This window comes from Leptidea sinapis, chromosome 1 (assembly GCF_905404315.1).
Source record: "Leptidea sinapis chromosome 1, ilLepSina1.1, whole genome shotgun sequence".
NCBI classification, from domain to species: Eukaryota; Metazoa; Arthropoda; class Insecta; order Lepidoptera; family Pieridae; genus Leptidea; species Leptidea sinapis.
This window is the reverse complement of record NC_066265.1, coordinates 1,203,456-1,213,994: the sequence shown is the minus strand read 5'-3', so window position 1 is coordinate 1,213,994 and position 10,539 is coordinate 1,203,456.

The following is a 10,539-nucleotide window of genomic DNA, read 5'->3' as shown; positions in this document are numbered from 1 at the left end:
ATCTGCAGAATATCATACCAATAATTTGCTTGTAAGTACACTGGCCTTCAAAAGTAAGTATCACACTTTTAAAATTGGGATAACGTTTTAAGTTCACAAGATATACTTTCGAAATAAAAAGGACTCCAAAGAGAATTTAATTTTGTACATAAAAACTTTATAGTCGGTAACCTTCTTTTAATAATTGGCTGAAAAAAAACTTCAAAAACAAAACCATTCCTTTTTCAAAGTGGACGTTTCCGAATTACAATTTTACCATTCACATTTTTCTTTCTGTTTTAAATTTTTTTCAAGATCGATGGGTCTTGTTTTAAAAATTTATGCTAAAAAGCACATAGCATTTACTTATCATGCCTCTTTCAGTTGAAGAATGTGCTAGGATCATGGCTTTTCTGGAACTAGGCATCAGTATGCGTCGCACTGCAAGAATGGTTGGTGTGACGGTACGAACGGTCGAGAAGGTACGAAGAGACTGGACACCATCTGAGGAGACCTTGTAATGGCAGACCCAGGTGTACCAGTGCCCGAGAAGATCGTTAAATTATTTCTACTGTGTTAAGAAATCGCCACCGAAGTGCAGTTGAAGTCCAGCAACAGCTACTTCAGACCCGGAGGGACTACATTAGTGACAGTACAGTGAGAAGGAGACTTTCTGAAGCAAATTTGAAACCCCGAAGACCAGCGAGTGGCCCAAAACTCGAGAGACAGCATCGAGTAGCGAGACTGCGATACGCCCGTGAACACATGCAGTGGGATGAAGAAGAAAGGTCAAGAATTTTGTTTGCAGATGAGTGAGATGATGATGCACTTCTGATCGAAGGCGAAGTGTTTACAGGCGACCTGATGAGCGATATCTTCAAGCCTGCATCTCAGAAAGAGTCCAATACCGTGGAGGCAGTGTACATGTATGGGCTGGCATATCTTCAGAAGGTCGCACAGAGCTAGTAGCCATAGAAAATGGCACCCTCACTGGGCAAAGATATGCTCAAGAGATTCTCAATGAGTATGCAGGGCCGTATTTAGCAAATATGGGTGATGGATCGATGCTGATGCATGATAATTAATGCCCGGCCACACTCATATCGTACAGGAGTATATTCAGGAGGTCGGTATCAGCGTGATGGCTTGGCCATCAATAAGTCCTGATCTCAACCCGATTGTACACGCCTGGGATGAGCTTGGGAGGCTAGTCAGAAATTGCAGACCACCACCTACCCTCAGGGCACTAAAGCAGGCCCTGGTAGAAGAATGGGAGAATATTCCCCAACATCGGCTATGAAACCTAGTGTTCAGTATGCCAAACCGGCTCGAAGCTGTAATCAGAGCTCGAGGAGGCAATACCAGTTATTAAAAATGAAATAACATGTAATACATTTTAGTTGAATTTTTTTACACTAAACTAAAAATGGCTATTTTCATTGTTTTATCTTTTTTGAGTTAAAAATGTTACTAATGTATAATTTTAGTTTCTAAGAATTAAAGCCTATAAAATTTGCAACAAAACGTTTTTAATCTTAAATCTCTACCTTCTATAGTTAAGAAAAAAAATTAATTTGAAAAGTGTGATACTTACTTTTGCAGGCCAGTGTATTTTAAAACGTGTTTAAACTCGTTAATACGCCTTTTCGCTGAAATGAAACCTATTAAGATAAAGATAACAAGAGAGCTACATTTTGTAGTTGAATTGTTGAATCATTATATTTAAAAAGTGTTGGATAAAATATTATTTAATATTGTACAGTATTTAACTTATACATCTCTTTTATTCAATATTTTAGAATCCGGTACTTTTTGAAGAAACATCGCGTTTGATTCCGCGTGACGCTGTCTGTGTAGAGATTGCTCCTCATGGCTTACTGCAGGCTATTCTCAAACGATCTCTGCCTGATTCTTGTAAGAATATACCCTTGACGCGAAGGGGTCACAGTGATAATGCGCTTCATGTATTGGAAGCTATTGGAAAGTAAGTTTGTCATTTGCTTGTGTAAACTCAATTTGTTGAATAAAATTATCAAAACGTGTGAATATTTTAAAATGTTATATTTTTTATTATCACAGGTTGTATATGGAGGGATACAATCCGAAAATAAAAGCTTTATATCCCAAGGTAGAGTTCCCAGTTTCAGTTGGGACACCAATGTTGGGACATCTGGTACAATGGGCTCATGCCGAGACATGGTATGTTATAATTTTCTACATAATTAATTGAGAGATGTGAATAAACTATAAATATTCAGTTAAAGGTTCATCACAGATGATACGAGAAGTGAATATTTAAGTTCTGTTTGTTCTTACAAAATGTAGTCGGGCAAGGGGTATTAAAATACTTAGCAAAATATGGAAACTTTAAGAAAGCTAAAATTAATAAATTGTAGCACTTAATGAATTTAAATAACCACATCAATGTTCATGTTCTTCTCAATAATATCAAACTAGAGTCAAAAAAAGGGTGATGACAAAATTTAGTTCAAAATGATTAAGGAGGTTATTGTTAGAGAACTAAATAACAAAAGATAAAAAAATCTTAAAATAGGAGAACATGGAATTGACCACACACAGTTACATTGTCAAATGAAATGGAATAAAACATGCAACGAACCAGAATTGCTAGCCAAGAGACCAGTCGAACATGAAGTAACGACGCAATCAATACTTGGTAGAAATTTAGTTCTCAGCACAGATAGCAAACTACTCGTCTTTACTGCCATATTTAAGACAAAACAGATGCCTGCAACCAAACTCTGAAGCATGTGTATAGAACGTAAACAATATTTAATGTTTGCAAAAGAAAATAGTAAAAAATTGTATAAATTACCAATGCTCCATGATCTATTACAAACTCAAAAGTGCATAAAAATTAAAAGGTTGATAGAAACCATACCTTGCCGAAAGCTAATCACGACATCGTATTCGATCCGTATCTCATGGCAGTAGCTCTTACTAAACCAACACAATATAAGGCCTCTAGGTCGCAATATTCGACTATAGCTCGGTGACTAACCTTAACGAAGCTGTTAACACTTTTTTTTGACTTACTCGTGTATCGGCCGTTCCCAATATACTTTCTAAAGATAGAGATAAATTACTACCATCTACTGTCAGTAATTAGCTGTCAATAAGCTGTCCCAATATACCCGATAAGTCATTCTTATCGCCTTATATTGGAACGCGTGAATTGCAATTTTCATACAAACTTCTATCGCTGGTAAGCAATACATTGTCCCATTGACAGACAGCGTGTACGGATAAGGTGAGTTACCGTCGATAAGTTTATTGGGACAGAAAAGTCAAAGGTAGTTACGATTGTTATCTGAAGCTAGAGATAGACTGAATATTGGGAACGGCCGTAAGGCATTAACTATTTGACGTTTGAGTATTTTTGTTGTATCACTTTACATAATATATTGAAATTGAAATGATTTGTAAAACGATAAAAATGTAAATGTTGATTTAAAAGAGTGGCAATGACTTTTTGCCGCTTCTTCTTACTAGCTCAACCCTTTACGAAGTGGCAGTTAAATTCAATAAGAATGATATTTTTTTGACACTCGTAAGTGTCATTTCCGTGTCCGTGTCATCAAAGTGATTTTGATTTGATTTGATTCGAAGGAACCACTTTGGTTAGCCATCATTCATCACAAATATGCCCATAACTGTTTTGTTGATTACAGTTATGGTAAGTTCCATGTATTTAATATTTTTAGGCTTGTACCATTGTATATCTCTACACGTAGACAGACCACAGCGTGTTACAAAAGCATCATATCTCTATTCGATGATGAGCATAAATACTTTTCAGGCCATGTTATACAAGGTAATAAAAATAGTTTTATTATTATAGCTTATAATGAAAATTTCTAAAATTTTGTCGAAATATATTTTTTACTAAATATAATATCCAAATGATTTCTTAGTGTTAATTCCGTCTTCAAACAATTCGACACGTGTTTCGCCTCTACACGAGGCATCCTGAGGAGATGTAGACTCGCCAAACTCTGGCACGAGACTGCAGTCTCTGCAGAGTAAAACTAAGTACATTTGGATAAATCTGGATTTCCGCAAAGTAACGCCTTCTTCAATAAATTTTCTTAAATAATATATACAAAGTGGTGTTTTGAGAAGGGCAGTGATGGCCAAGTCCGGAACTACGAGACTTAGAGGAAAGTCGTGAAAGGAGTGACGCCCTCGATTCATAAGAAACCAGTAACTGCATATTTCGTTTTTTTTAATTTCTTGAACATTTTTTAGCACCTTATTAGTTAGGTAAAAGTGAGATATGCAAAGCAATTAGTAAAATTTATGTATTTGCATAAATTTTTAGTATTTTCAAAGTATGTTCCTTCTTCTCTAAGTCTCGTAGTTTCCGACTTGGCCATCACCGCCCTTCTCAAAAAACCACCCTGTATATTTTGAGGGACATTTTTAGTCACATGTAGCAGCACTGATACCATTTGGCTTGGAGGTTTTTTGTTCTACAACAATATTTTCGAATTATTTCATCTAAAAATAAATTATGAATTAAGTTACTTTCCTTATTATTATTATTATTATTATTAGGTATTTGTTTTCACAATATTTGATTAGACGCGAAGTCATTTGTAGGGTTCCGTACCAAAAAAGAAAAACAGACGTAAGTCACTATTTATAAAAGAAAGTCCTCCGCCGCGTCTGTCTGTCTGTTCGCGATATACTCAAAAACTACTGCATCGATTTTCAAGCTGTTTTCAACAAAAGATAGCGTGTTTGTCGAGGAAGGTATATAATTTGTTAAGTTTTGTATATAATTTTGTATGTATTAGCGATATTTGTTGGAGATGTCATAAAAAAGAAGCATTCTAGAAAACGCTGTCTAAGCCGTTTGAGATATAACATAATAATTTATGTACAATTGTTTTCAGGAAAAACTGTTATCCCCTACTCAGCAATATTGGTATCTGTATGGGACACATTAGCTATGTTATCGGGTGATGACCGAAGGTCTACATCAGTGGAATTCACCAATGTTCAACTTTTAGCGCAACCGATTATTCATGATCAAAAACAGCTCAAACTAGTTACGTCGTTTCACAGAGGAAATGGACGTTTTGAGGTATTAAATATAAAAGAACGAGAAATGATACCTAAAATTATAAAAAAATATACTCATAAACCAAATAAGTTAATAATTGTCAGTATTACGAAAAAACGCCGAATCCTGTATGGTCCCAGTCTTAATAAATATAACAACGGATATGGTAAAAGAACATGTAGGTAACTATGTATTACCTAGGATATTAAATACACTACTTAATGATCTTATAGATATATATCTAGAAAGAAAAACTTCAAAGTAATGCTACAAAAATACAACATACAAGCTAATAAAACAGGAATACCTATGAAATTTATTGTAATATTACCAATGACTTTCTATACATATAGAACGTCATTGAATATTACCAATATTTGTAATTAAGCATTAAATGAATCATTAAAACTCAGAGGTTTTGCGAGTATGTCTTTATTTAATGTATATATTAAAATAATTTTTGTTCATTAAATATATAAAATAAATACACGTAAAACTAAATTTTATATTGAATTTATAAAGCTTGGAACTCATTCAATTGGATGTGAATCATGCTAATCATGCTAGTATTGTATTTACGACAATCTCGCGGTATTGAAAAGTAATAGAAATAAATATCAGTATTAAAGTCAAATTTAAATGTAGTCCATGGTAAAAACCTCATTGTTAAATCTCAACACATCACTTCATGCAAGTCAACCTGGGACCTAAGATGAAGTGTCTTATGTGTCTGCAACGACACCGTCACCCACACAACTTAACTTGGAACACAATAGTATAAGTGCGCAACTGTACAATTGTCTAGCGGTAGAAATAAGTGTGATGGCAGTACTGCACTGTAGGAATATTGTAGTTAGTTCTACAGTTCGGGATAAACGACCACAATCGCTTGCCCCTCTTAGTATTCAATTCAATCAATTGATACGGACACATTACATGTTAAGTCTCTGTATGAGTGAGTACCCAGCCCTATAATTGACAATTGATTCATGTCACTTTCAGTCTTATTGAAAATTAAACTTTAATTTAAGAAAGGAAGGACTTAATATTATTTGAACTCTCTAGGTGACTTATGAAGAGACGCAACTTGCTACAGGATTCATAAGTGGATACCAAGATTACAAGGACAGAGCATTCAGTAGACATTCTGAAGAAACGAGTACAAGAATATTGAACTCGAATGATATTTACGAACTATTGTACACAAAGGGTTGTAGCTATAAGTGAGTACATATTATTAATTTAATACTATGAAAACTATATAACAATGACCATGGTTATTAATAAACTATGAAAACCAAAAATAAGAACTGTCAGTGCAGTTTCGATTTTATACCATCATATTATAATGTATATCATTACTTTTTATAAAAGAGGGTGCAAGTGAATTATTATTATGGAATTAATTAAGTGAATTTATAATTACCTGATAGAAATTAGGAAACAAGAGGTCAGGAATATGCGTTGCCAGCTTTGGAAGTATGCTCCAAGTTTCGAGGTCCGTAGGCCATTGTGCGTAGCAAGAACTTTCTTGCGAAACGCCCGTTTTTAGTAGACCACGCAATTAACTTGTAATTTTTATGTGATGTCCGGGCATTGATGATAAATATTCTAGCAACATACATAGTCATCCCATCCCCCCGTGAATAATCAAAATTTTATCTAAGTTTTGTAATGGGTCGTTTAACTATTAGGAGTTAAAGTATGAAAATGCCGCTTCGAATCTAAAAATACGAATATTTTTTTCTCTGGATAATTATTTGTAAATTTTAAAAGTATTACTTATGCCTTTGCGGTAGAACTCTGGGAACCTGGACTGAATAGACTCCATGAAGTGCTATTATGTAATGCCTCTTGAGAAGAAAAAATCTTCTTATTTTACCTACCGTGTATATATTGGTCTCAATTGTGGAAAAGATAGTAGTCAGTTAAGCTGTCTCGCGAGTATGGAGTATGTCAGGGAGTTTCTCAAAGTAAGTCCTGTATGTTATGTTATGAAGCCAAATGCTTACTCACTTTAACTTTACTAAATTTTTGAGGTCTGGGAGGAATCACAGAATGCACATGGTATCTTCTGTGGTTTATATAAGGCTTTTGATTGTGTTCAACATTCAACGCTGGTCAGGAAGCTATGTCACTACGGTATAAGAAGATCTGCGCTCGATCTTCTGATCTCATATTTAATTAATAGGATTATGTGGGTTTATGTCAATGGCAGGAGATCTTCTGGGACGCCTCTCGGTATGGGGGTACCACAAGGATCTATTCTTGGACTCTTCCATTTCCAAATTTATATAAATGATCTACCTAACCTTGTAGAAAAAAAACACAATATAGCCAGTAAATACGGCGCGACTAGTGATCTTTAGTTATTTCCATAGTACTATGTCCTATGGTATATTGTTTTGGGGCAGTGCAACCGATATTAATACCATATTTGTGCTGCAGAAAAGGGGTTCTTGATAATGTTCTATATGTTCATAAGCACATTGAGGAATTTGCTTGAAACTGTGACAATCATAATGTTAACACGAGGTACAAACATAAACTTTTTATGCCTACTAGGCACTACGAGTTAGTAAGTCTTCTATGTATTAAAACAAAAGTATTAGGATATTCAAAATAATTGTTAAAAAACTTTTGTGTGGTAAGGGTTACTATAACATTAATGACTTTCTTAATGATTCCACAGATTGGGAATGGAGTCACCGCCCTTAGGCTATTAAATAATAAGCTTAATTGTACAATATTACTTTGTAAACATATTTTTTGATGTAAAAATATAGCCCACTGAGTTTGTTGCGCCCATTATTCTCAGGTCTGAGGCATTATTTTTGGAATGGGTGGTAGTTTTTGACTTTCAATAAGTGATGTCACATCCTATTTTGAGTAAAAATATTTGTAATAAGAGTGAGGATCAGTTGACGAGTCGGGACCGTCTCACTGCGAGTTTCGCAATAATTGTTGAGTGCAGTGCAATATGTATTATGTTCTGCTGTGTTTGATTTATCGGATCTGAGGAAGTTTTGGTGAATAAAATCATGTAGTGATCACGAAACAGTTCCTCGACTTCGCTAATAAAATCCACTTTTCATCACATGCCCCGTAATCCTTTTATTTCTGTGCCCGTTGAACTTGTTAAGGCAAGCGTAACGCGAGCTCCTCTCTGTTGGTCTCTTAAATAATGGGGCACCCAATTTTCAAGTTGTTTTATTTTATTTTTATCTAATAATTCGATGATTTGATACGAATCATATTCATACCAACGTATTTGATTCATCATTATTTACTTTGGTGGATGGTCTTACTCGGGATCCATTCTTTAACTCATTTACTCTATGAAAGAAAATAAAACAAAAATGCACGGTACGATCTTAAGCCGTATCTTCACCTAACACAATATTGAAATTGTGATGGTCTCTGTTTCTACTGCATTAGCTCCACGCCAGATCTCATATTCAACAAATACTCTTATTTTTATAATATATCTTTACTTTTAATCAGGGATGATAAAAACAGTTGACAGTCAAAGAATCTTATGTTTAATGAAACTAGTCAGTAGCAACATCGATTAATCCTGAGTAAAAAAGATTTTAATAAATAAATGCTGTGATGTGAATAAGTTTCATTTTGAAATATCGCATCAAGGCGTTTTGATTTAAATACAAAGTAATCAGTACGCCTTTACAGCATTTTTCATGCTTACACCCTTATTGTTTATTGATTTAATGAGAATAAGTAACGGTCCCAGTATTTAGCACATCTGTTTAATGTTCAGCGGTGTCATCTGATATTAAAAGTGATAGTATGGTCTAAGTTGTAACGTATGAACATAAAACACACGTGCGGACGTTGGGACAACGAACTACGAAAAGCTAATAGCTATTATTTCAGCATTCACATCATATCATATTATATGTTATAGTGCTTACCTGCTTTGTCTACAAACTAAATAAATATTTCCTCTGTAATTTTATATGTAAAATATTTCAGAAACGAATTCAGAAGCATACTAAGTGCAAATACTTCAATCACCGAAGCTGAGATACAATGGAAAAACAATTGGGTGACATTCTTAGATGCAATGTTGCAACTGCAAATTGTGAAACGTCAGAATGAAGCAATAGCCTTTCCGAATTTCATAAGAAGGATTCTCATTGATGTTAATGAGCAAGCAGAATTTAAAACAGACTCTATTGTTGCTAATGTCTTTGACAACTCGCATTTGATAAGGTAAATGATATATTTGTTCGACTGTGATTTTTTCTATGCGAGGGTATACTCGAGAGTGCCTCCCCTGAAAGAAACATTTTTTTTCCACACATTTGACATCAAAACGCAGAGTTTACAATTGCATTCGTATCAGCTGGGGATATCTTGAGTGGTATACCTGGGGATACCTGATTCCACAAAGTATAAATAACGCAGTGATATCTCTTAGCCTGGGTACATGTAGATTTTATAAAATAAAAACATCAGTGGCACTTCTATCACTGGTATATAGTGTATTATCAGCCTAGCGAAACTCTTTAAGAAAAAAGGGATTCACTCGATTGTATGAAAAGAGCAGTCATTGACAGATTGACAGATGACGGCTATAATCTTATATAAAAAAGGAAAAACAGAAATCCATTACGTTATAAGCAACTGCTCGCTTTCAAACTTAGCTGGATTATACTTCGTCGCCTATTGCGATACTGTAATTAAGTACTACTATTTCAAACTTATGTAAAATGACTGCACGTTTCATACTAAACTAAGTTTAAATTTTTACTTAGGCAGTCCCACTTCTTGTTGCGTAGTATTTTCATCCTCTTTGGTGTATTATCTATGTGTCAGAATGCGGTGAGGTTTCTACGGACGTACAGACGTGATATTCAGTCATGACCCTGCCGAATTGTGGCTGCCAGTAAAAAGTCGTGAAAAGTCGTGAATGATATATGAAATACCGTAAAACCTTACTAAGAATATCAATTCGTTTGTTGCCGCCTTTGTTTTTAATTTTACAAAGATATGAGGTAGTATATTTATAATAGTACTGAGCGAAATGTAAATTAAGAAGTCTTTAGTCTTCTGATACCGATCACAATATTACATCTTTATATACTTAACTAGCCGTTCCCGCCCGTTTCTCTGGGCAAATTTTAAATTAAACAATAAAAGAATAAGTAGCCATAAACCATCTAGGATAAATTTCGCATCGAATGGTGGTAGTTTCGTGTTAATACGATTAGTAGTTTATTCTTGAAAGAGCTTCAAACAAAGACCATTTTCATCATATATAGAGAAATAGAAGAAGATAGATATTATGTGAAACTTCCGTGACACGTTGTTTTAACTTCTAAGCTACTAAACCGATTTTAATTTTTCACATTGTATGGAGTAACCACCAACTTGGGAGGTAGGATAGTTTTTATTCGCTTCGTGATACGTCATTATTTTTAAATTTAATGTAAATCGTAATGATTGAA